Source organism: Hemicordylus capensis, chromosome 2 (assembly GCF_027244095.1).
Source record: "Hemicordylus capensis ecotype Gifberg chromosome 2, rHemCap1.1.pri, whole genome shotgun sequence".
Classification (NCBI taxonomy): domain Eukaryota; kingdom Metazoa; phylum Chordata; class Lepidosauria; order Squamata; family Cordylidae; genus Hemicordylus; species Hemicordylus capensis.
Window position 1 is genome coordinate 87,718,771 of NC_069658.1, and position 7,548 is coordinate 87,726,318.

Below are 7,548 nucleotides of genomic sequence, written 5' to 3' on the forward strand. Positions count from 1 at the left end.
GTCTTTAAGCTTTTTCCCATAGGGAATAATGGGAATTCTGGCAGCCTTAGTTATAACTCCCCGGCGGGAGGGGTGGCACCAGGGTGGGTTGTGGTGGGTGGTAGTGCCCAATGGGTGCAAGGAAGCTACCACCCAGATTTCAAAGAAATTGGGGAAAGGGGTGATTTTAAAATGATTTCTGAAGTTGGCACATCTTTAGGGCAGAAAAGGGGTTTCAGGGGCAGAAGAGTGGGTCAGGAGGTAGTGCCCCAGTGGGTGCCTGCCACCACCTAAATTTCAAAATAATTGGGCAAGGGGCTGATTTTTAAAGAATTTCTGAAGTTTGTGCACCTTTAAGCTTTTTCCCCATAGGGAATAATGCAACCCCATAACTCCACTTGAGGGGCACTGGGGTGGCCCAGAGTGAGTGGTAGTGTAATGCACATAGGGTGACAACCGCCCCCATTGCCACAAGCCCATGGGGTACTGGGTTTTGTTGTTTCTGAGGTATTCTGAGTGTAGATTCTCTGGTAGCAAATGAGAGTTGATTCATTATTTGTCTTTGAAATTCAAATAGACATCAAACACAAAATGTAGACTACATGGAGATTGCCACAAAATGGAGGTCCAAAACAACAAAACTTTCAGAGCCAAAATTCAGGCAATTTGTTTTGTGCACAAATCTTTTGGGACTTGCAATTGGGCAATTTGTTTTGTGCACAAATCACCCAAAACAGCCTGATCCAGGTACAGATTGTTCTGTACCCAAAACATTTCACACATCCCTAATAGTTAATGCTGTATCCAACAATGTCCACCTATTACATTAATCAGGATGGAAAGAAGGCTACAGTGCTTCTCCAGCTTTGATTTTAATTCAGCATGGACAAGAATTCTGGGGATTGTAAAGTTACCTCTCCTTTGAGACAAATTCTAATAAGCCCTAGAGACTCTAGTCTGATTCAGAAGAATTTCACTTTAGTTTCTACTCAACAGTGGTTCACACTGGTAACAGTGTGGTGTTGTGTTTGTGTCTCATGGGTTATACTTTGTATATAGAGTAGAATGATGTGATGCTACATTGTGGCTAAATTATCTCATTTTGCTGTTGTCTTTGCTGTAAAAAGAGTGCAAAAAGAGTGCAAAAGATCCCAACATCATATTGATAACACACTAACATTAGTGACTACTAGTATCAGCAGGACCATAGGACTGCTGTGTCCAATAAGGAGAGCTGGGGAGAAAAGGAGATTGCTAATAAAGGACATGGTTGAAGCCCCATCTGCAATATGTGAAAATCTTGGCCCTAAAGATGAGGACTTAATGGTCTTAAAGACCATTTAAAGCAGCCCTAAATAGTGATTTAGGAAGCTCTTGAGTTAGTTTGTGACCAATGTAAAAGATCATAGGTTGCATTAAAGCAAATTGGAACAAAGGAAAGATGGCCACTTTGCTTAAACTTTGAGAGATGTATAATTTATTCCTTGAAAAGTATGAACCTTGTAGTTCATAAGAGGAAAATCCATTGGTAATTATACCTCTAAAACAACATTTTAATGACTTCACAAATGCAATTATGACAGGAGGATTCATAAGACAATTCACAAGACTATGACATTCAGGCTGCTTCGCTTGCCGCTTGAGATTGTCACCATCTAATTCAGTGCTTGGAATAGTCATTTTGATAATGTGATTTCTGCTACTCTTTTGCTCAACTCCCTCTGTGCTGTGATGAATCCTGACACAAAAGAAATGTTTGGGGGTTCTTCCGGCAGCATGCCTCCTAAATAATCTATTATTGATCCCAAGAGTGGGTTTTTGAGTCACTTAGCGTTAGCAGGAAGTACTGAGTGCCTGGGGGGTGGGGAGTAAAACAACAGCAGCTGAGCTTTGACCAACATAGTAATTACTCATACTATCTGACTGAGGGGGAATTCAAATATTATGATCTCCTATGGCTGCTGGAAAGTGCTTCCATGGGTCAGTGACTGTAATATTACAGGGACCACACCTGTAATATGCTGCTTACCACATAGATTGATCTGAGAGATGATCTCTAAGTCAGCATTACACAGTTCAGGTTGCCTGCTAGTAGTGGAGTAGAGATTCTCCACCTGACGAAGTCTATCCAAGGGACTAGCAGTTGTCAAATGTTATCCTTCCTCTCTGAATGGGGCCACCACTATGTAGTAGCATTTTTGGTGGCTCTACATGGTGGCCATAGTTTTTGAAGAGTTGGCTCATCCTAAAGGAAAAGGTAAAGTGTGCTGTAAAGTTGATTTCAACTCCTGGAGCTCACAGAGCCCTGTGGTTTTCTTTGGTAGAATACAGGAGGGGTTTACCATTGACTCCTCCCGCACAGTATGAGATGATGCCTTTCAGCATCTTCCTATATTGCTGCTGCCCGATATAGTACCAGTGGGGATTTGAACCAGCAACCTTCTGCTTGTTAGTCAAGCATTTCCCCAGCCGCATCCTACCCAGCCCCAAATATGCTATGGATATTAGAACTGACATCAGGCGCAGTGCAAAAATCTTCACATTCTGTAGGTGATTAGGGCTGACAATGCAGCAATTAATGGCCACTAATTATGATGACGGTATGCTACCTTAAGGTTGTTTGTAGATTCCCCAGTGGCATCTGGTTGACTACTGTGGGAAGCAGAATACTAGACTGGGTGGACATTTGGTCTGATCCATCAGGGTTTATCTTATGTTTGCATGCATGCCTATCCTGCCTGTGTGCACAATGCAGAAATATTAGGTGCTCGTCCTCAGGTGATGGCTGAGGCTTGTCCTTCTTGCAGAACCATTATTTATGCACACCTGGATCACACCTGGTAGGGCAAACTTTATGCTGCAGCAGCAGCTTCACTGGACCTGGGCAATGGTATTTTTTCAGATCAAAGTATCCTTTCTGTTTTGCCTTGTATCCAGATTTGAATTTGCTTCACAACATGTGTGCATTTGAAGTTCACTGGATTGATATCTTTAACAAACACTGAAGCTTTTCTGAAGTAACCTGGCCCTAAACCCTGTCAAGACAGCATGGAAGCTAGCTGAGCATATCATGAGAAAGGTGGAAGAGGAATTTTAATGTTTTAAATCAAAGTTATGATAGAAAAGACGATATGGCCTCATTGAGCTAATTGGATTTCTGCCATGAGTAGCGAATTTCTTGAATATTTACATTATTGATGATGACCAATGTGTAATTAAATATGACACTTCAAAAATCATTCATTAACTAAGTAGCATATTAATCTCTTTAATGCATATTAATTGGGGGGAAATTGTCCAGTCAGCTTTATAAAATGAATCTCCTTCACGTATTATATAACTAGGTAATATCACACTAGTATTTTTAACTAGAGATTCAATATCATATAATCTTGTTTATTTGAGGTTAGGCAATAATGAATTCTCATTGCCTCTGTGTGTGCATTGCCTTGTTAATTATTTTCTCTCTAGGCAGAGAGAAGCTCTCCTTTCCTGAAGAGATTCAGCAAATCCCTGGATGGATGCTTTTCACCCAATATTCTAACATAGTGCCTTTAATGTGACAGCTGCAGCTTGGAGCTCATTTCAAGTTCACATTTTATATTTTTTCACCCTCTGATATAAGATGGAATAAGCTGCAAAGCACAAACTGCATCTATCAAAACAGTGGGTGGTTTCAAAGGTTCCTCAAAGCACACACTTGGGGTGAGAGATGAAGATCATCTTCTTCTATTTTCCAATTACCTATGTCAGCCCCCCCCCACCCCGCTTTGAATGGGGTGGGGTGGGTGAATAAACTTACACTCTTCAAAATATTATGGGTACTTCCATACATATTCTTGAAAAGGTGAAGCTGACTGAAGGCCTCTTTGTCACCATTAGAGTGATCGGCAGCTGTGGTAAAGATGTGTTTATTGTGACTTCCATCCATGTCAGCCAGTGATGGGGGAAGGTTGCGTTCATACACGAGATGCACAGCATTCAGTCTGGATGGCTTTTGGCATGCTACAAACAAAACAAACAACAAATATTTCTATACCACTTTTCAACAAAAGTTTCCAAAGTGGTTTACAAAGAGAAATAACAAATAAATAAGATGGATCCATGTCCCTGAAGGGCTCACAATATAAAAAGAAACATAAGATAGACACCAGCAACAGTCGCTGGAGGTACTGTGCTGGGGGTGGATAGGGTCAGCAAAATGCTGCTACAGTGTGCTGAAATGACTATGTTTAGATGCTGACTGAGTGGCTGGGATTTTGTTACCTTGTAGCAGACCATTAAGGTGGTCCAGATCAATTAGCACCATAGAAATAGCAGCATTGTGCATTGGGGAATTTCTGAGTACGGGTGTGCACAAAACTGATTGGCCCAGTTTGGTTTGCGTCTGAACCAGACGCAATTCTGAACCAGACCCCAAATCAACTGGGCCAGTTTGTTTTTGCCCTGCATTGAACCTTCCTGGGCTCAGTTCAGGAGGGTTCACTAGTCAATTTTTTTTAAAAAAGTATTTAGCCCTCCAGGGAGTTTCTCCAAGGCCACGGGGGGCGGGGTCCACAGAGAAGAGGTTCCCCCTCCCCCCACCAGCCTTTCTTGTGGCAAAAATTGCACAGTTGGGCATTCTTCGGCACTTTCCTGGCCTTCCCCCCTCATGGTGGCCATTTTGGAGGTCGCCGCACGTATGCAATGGGCCTCTGCATGGCCTGGGTCATGTCGGGTTTGGTCCAGGGGCAGACTGAACAGGTGGTTTGTTTTGACCTTGAACTGTCAAACCGAACCTGTTTGACGTTGAACCCATTCAATGTCGAACCTGTTTGCACATCCCTATTTCTGAGTAAACTGCTCCTCTGTGCTCACCATGTTGAGCTAGAGCCAAAGTTGTTTTCACCTTCAGCCTTTGAAGAATGGTACAAATTAAAGTGGACCATTAACATCGCTTTAGTGCAATGAGGTCTTATAGTCTAGAGGGTACTTGAAAGAGTTTCAGAGGATGCTTGAAAGTTTATATATATGTGTGTGTATACACACACACACACACAGACTTCTTGTATTCCTAGTAGAATTTTTTCATAACACCATTTCAGCAGGGAGCATTCACAATACCTAAAAAACTATTACATTTTAATTTCTATCATAAAGAGTCTTGCTTACACCCTCTTGGGATATAATAGACATTCTAGCTACCTGGAAGCTACCATATAAGGAGCCACTATTTTCATGTGGATGCTTATGTGGATGTTTCTTCTGCAACATTACTTGCCACCCTGGAATTAGGTTGCTGTCACATGCTACATTTCCAGTAGATAGCAGACCTTCCATTCTCCTTGTTTAGTGCAGTTGCATAGATGCATTCACTGTTATCCCCCCCACCTATCATTTCATCCTCTCCACACTTGCTGCCCCATAAACAAAATGTCTAAATCTAGATTTACATTCTTTGAGATTTATTCATCTTTTTTTGTATATTATTTTATAAACTGCCTTGGGGTTAGTTTTATGGAAGGTGTTATATAAATCAAACAATAAAATAAATAACTAAAAATAAAGTGCCATATATATTGATGATGCCACATAATGTGATGAAAATAATCCCAGCAGCATAGGGATGAGCAGGGAGAGCTTGAGCAGAAACACCCTACACATCTGAACAAAGGGGTCCAGAAATGTTGGAACAACACTCTCAGTTCCTGATAGTAAAGCTACTTCTTCAAGCCACAGTAGCAGCTTTGCCACAAATGCATTTTATCCTTAAAGTGATGCTCCCATAAGCTATGAAAACAGTGCTGATAGCACAATATCCTGTCTCCACATAATGGATGAGAGGAACAGTCTTGTTAGGAGAGGGCAAGATGTTACTTTACTGCTGCTCTTTGCCCCTGTTTTCCCCAGTTGGATAGTGGTGGTCAGGATACTTCAGCATAGGCATTGCACTTCAGAGGAGTGCACACAACTCCCTCAGAAACAAAAAGAAGTGTAAACCCTGAAGTTTCATAATATGCCAGAATGCTGGCTGATGTGAGCCAGACTGTAGGCATTACAGCAGTCTTGTGCCAGTTACATTGGCTGCCAATTTGCTTCTGGGTTCAGTTTAAGGTGATGGTCCTGACCGTTAAAGCCCTTCACCACCTAGGACCAAGTTACCCTAAGGCCCACCTTCACCCATCTTTGCCTCTATAATCCGATCCAAACTTCACAGGCCTGTATTTGGCTTGCAGGAATCATGGAACCATAGCAGGAAGCAGAGAGAGAGCTGCCTTTGAGGTTGTGCCACAGCTGTGGAATTCTCCCCCTGGGAAAATCTGTCTAGCCTTCACTTTGTCTGGTTTTAAAAAGAATCCGAATACTATGATTATTCTGCAAAGGCCTGTCGGCTGATTTTATCTCATGCTGGCTTGTATAAAATATCATCCCTGCTATGCTTTTATTGATGTAAAGTAAAGCGTACCATCAAGTCGATTTTGACTCTTGGCACCCACAGAGCCCTGTGGTTTACTTTGGTAGAATACAGGAAGGGTTTACCATTGCCTCCTCCCATGCTGTATGAGATGATGCCTTTCAGCATCTTCCTATATTGCTGCTGCCCGATATAGTACCAGTGGGGATTCGAACCGGCAACCTTCTGCTTGTTAATCAAGCACTTCCCCGCTGTGCCACGTGCATTACATGTTTATATGGTCTGGTGTTCTTATGAATTGCATTTGTGTTTTTAAGACTGCTAGCTGTCTTTTGCATTCTGTCTAAAGGCAGAATACACATTTAAAAAAAATAAGGACAACATAAATTACCTTTTTATTGCCAAACCATAAGGCTGGATATGTGCTCCAGTCCTAGGGCTGCACAACGGAGGGGCAAGGTGCTGCAGGCAGTATATATCACCACAGGGGAGAAAGAAAGAGAGGGAGGGAGCTAAAAATGAGAAGTTCACATTTGTGTCAGCAGATGGGATGAGAGGAGATGTGCCCATGTCACTAATGATGCCACAACTGCCCGCTCAAATGTATGGTTTCCACCTGAAGGCAGCTGCCAACTGCTTCTCACTGGTGGCACTTTGTGTACCATGATTTATGGATTTAGCACATTTTATATCGCTTGTAACTAAGTCTCAAGGTGGTTTACAATGGATTAAAATAGCTATAAACAATTAAACTCAACAGTCAAAACAAATAAGTAAACTAAAATCAGATTTTTAAAAATCAGCTAATAGCCTGACTGAACAGGTGTGTCTTCAAAGCCCTGCTGAAGGCCATCAGAGATGGTGCAGCTCTAACTTCGACAGAGAGTGCATTGCACAGTCCTGGGGCAACTGCAGAAAAGGCTTGCTATTGATGTGATTCTCACAAGCAAGCAAAATTGATCTAAGGGAGCCCAGCCCAGTTTTGCTCACTTGTGACAATCACCGGGCTGCGGTTGAGCCCGGTGGCTTCACAGCGGCAAGCCCGCTTATGGAGCCACCTGAGGTTAACAGAGTGAGTGCTCTGTTAACCTTGTTTCTTTGGTCGCGTGTCTGCCAAGGCTTTGAACAGCCACGGTGGGCACACTTGGGGAGGAGGACCCCAGGAATGCACCACA